General features: G+C 34.2%; 1 pseudogene across 1 annotated transcript; it reads right to left on the bottom strand.

Annotated features, from left to right (window-relative positions):
* Window positions 1–2,202: 2,202 nt before the first annotated feature.
* LOC308551231 (calmodulin-alpha pseudogene) lies at window positions 2,203–2,667 on the bottom strand (annotated as a pseudogene). Its single transcript has one exon. The product of its transcript is annotated as a calmodulin-alpha pseudogene (transcript).
* Window positions 2,668–3,085: the final 418 nt, after the last annotated feature.

Below are 3,085 nucleotides of genomic sequence, written 5' to 3'. Positions count from 1 at the left end.
TTTGTGTTTATTTACTTCCTTTTTGCAGTTGATTTCTAATTTCAAGACACTGTGGTCAGAGAATATGCTTGGTATAATTTCAATCTTCCTGAATTTGATGAGGATAGTTTTGTGACCCAACATATGGTCTATCTTTGAGAATATTCTATGTGCACTAGGGAAGAATGTATGATTTAAAGTTCTGGGATGAAAGGCTTTGTAAATGTCAATTATGTTCATTTAGTCTAATGTGTCATTTAAGGCCAATATTTCTTTATTGACTTTCTGTTTGGATGATCTATCTAATGCTGTCAATGGAGTATTATGTTCCCTAACTATGATTGTGTTTTGATCTGTTTCTCTCTTTAGTACTGTTTATTTACATATTTTGGTACTCCCTGATTGGGTAAATATATATTAAGAATTGTTATGTATTCTTTATGTAGTGTCCCTTTCATCATTATAAAATGTCCATATTTGTCCCTTGTTGCCTTTGTTATCTTGAGATCTATTTTATCAGATATAAGTATGGCTACACCTGCTTTTTTGTGGATGTTATTCACTTGGATAATCATTTTCCACCCTTTCACTTTGAATCTATCTTTGTCTTTGGAGCTTAGATGTGTCTCCTGAAGGCAGTATATGGTTGGGTTTTATTTTTTATACAACCTGATATTCTGTGCCTCTTTATTGGTTCAGTCCATTTACATTTATGGTATTTATTGATGCATGAAGATTTCTCATATCCATTTTGTCTGTTGTTTTCTGGTAATTCTGTGCCTCCATTGGTTTTTCTTTGTGTTTCTGTCTGGTTTTGTTTGGCGGTATTCCAAATTTATGTCCTCTGTTTCCTCTTTTACTATGTTAAGTGTCTCTGTTTGGGGATATTTTGAGAGTGGTTTCCATTAGATTTATGAAATAGAATGTTTCATATATACAAAAGTCACTTTTCTTTTGAATGAATCTGGCCTCCATCTTCCTTTGCCAATTGAGACCATTCCCCCTCCTCTTTTGTGTTTTGGTTGTCACAAATTATCTCCATTTATGTTGTAAGTTTGTTGTTGATCTTACTCATTTATTTTTAGTTTTCTATTCTTTGTTTCAGATAGAATAACCTCCTTGAGTATTTATGGTAATGGAGGTCTTCTGGTGCAGAATTCCTTCAACTTTTGTATGTTTGGGAAAGTCTTTAATCTCCTTCATATTTAAAGGATAATTTTGCTGGATATATTATTTTTGTCTGATAATTCCTCTCTTTCAGTAGTTGAATATTTGATACCACTTTTCTGGCTTGTAAAGTTTCTGCTGAGAATTCTGATGTTAACCTAATAGGTTTTCCTTTATAAGTTACTTTTTCCCCCCTGGCTACTTTTAGCATCTTTTCTTTGTCATTTTTTTTCACTTACATTTTATATTCAATATTATTCTGTATTAGTTTCAGATGTACAGTATAATGGTTAGACAGTCATGTACTTTACAGAGTGGTCCCCCAATTATTTCAAATACCCACCTGGCCCCATACATAGTAACAGTATTATGACATTATTGATTATATTCCCTATGCTATAATTTACATCTCTGTGACTATTCTGTAACTACCAATTTGTACTGCTTTGATGGAGGTTAAAAATGTTCCATTGATAAACAAATATAAAATTTGAATGGAGTTGAGGCAAATTGTGCAATAAGCAGATGTACTTCAAGTTGCTAAACAAAGTTTAAAAATCAAGTATCAATAAAAGAAAACGTTTCTGGTACAGTTCCAGCAGTATAAAAAAACAGTGCATGAGTACCTGTATAATACACCCATTTGCAATAGTGCAACTTTTAACCACATATAATTGACCATTCATAGTCCATGCATTTAAAACTCCACACCTCAACAACAACAAGATGACATTTCCTGAAGAAAATTAGATTTAAAAAGGCATAACCCAGATGTTCCCTCATTTGACCAACTCCATCTAAGTTTGGATGTGCAGAAAGACTTTGATGTATCCAGAGTAAGCCACATGCAACAAGTTACTTAACCAACTTTCTAAAATAAATTTTCAGAACAATGACAGTAGGATAAGGGAAGAAAACATGGAGGATTGAAGTCTTAATTACTATACATTCTTTTATTTATTTATTTTTTTTGATAGAATGGGAAACATTTACAAGATGTTACAAAGAAAAAACATAATCTTGTACAAGAAATTTAACACATTCTATACAAAGTCTTCACTTTGCTCTCATCATTTGTACAAATTCTTCATAGTTTACTTGGCCATCGCCATCAATATCTGCTTCTGTGATCACTTCAGCAACCTCTTCATCTGCTCACTTCTCTCCAAGGTGTGTTATCACATGGAGAAGCTGTGCTGTGCTAATATAGCAATTGCAATCCTTATCAAATACATGGAATACTTCACTAATTTCTTCTTCGCTGTCTGTGCCTTTCATTTCTCTTGCCATCACTGTCAGAAATTCCAAGAAGTCAATTGTGCCATGACTGTCAACATCCACTTCATTAATCATATCCTATACCTCTGCTTCTGTGGGATTCCATCCAAGATACCTCATGACAGTTCCCAATTCCTTTACTGTTATAGTTTCAGCACTACCACTGTCAAACAATGAAAAAGCTTCTTTGAATTCTGCAATCTGATCTTCAGTAAGTTGGTCAGCCATGCTGCAAGCACTACTGGTCTCCACACAACCACTCAGCTTGCACACTCCTCTGTGACTTCAATCTGTACTTTTTTTAAAAAAAAAATTTCTTTAATGATGAAAATATTACAGAACTCCCCCATTTTTGTCCCCACTGATCCTCTCCACCCCACATCTGACCTGCTCCCCAGACTTTCATGATACTACTGTCTGTTCCCATGGGTTATGCATATATGCATGTAAGTTCTTAGATTAATCTCTCTCCACCCTTTCCCCCATTTCCGCCTTCCCACTGAAATTCATCAATCTGTTCCATGCTTCCATGTCTCTGGATTTATTTTGTTCCTCAGTCTATTTTGTTTATTAGATTCTACATATGAAAGAGATTATGTAAAACTGAGTCAGGAAGAATCAGAAAACCTGAATAGGCTAAAACAACTGATGGAATCAAAGC

This window comes from Miniopterus schreibersii, assembly GCF_964146895.1.
Source record: "Miniopterus schreibersii genome assembly, chromosome: X".
NCBI lineage: Eukaryota > Metazoa > Chordata > Mammalia > Chiroptera > Miniopteridae > Miniopterus > Miniopterus schreibersii.
Note: the sequence above shows the minus strand (reverse complement) of the source record. Positions and strands in the feature narration are given on the sequence as shown.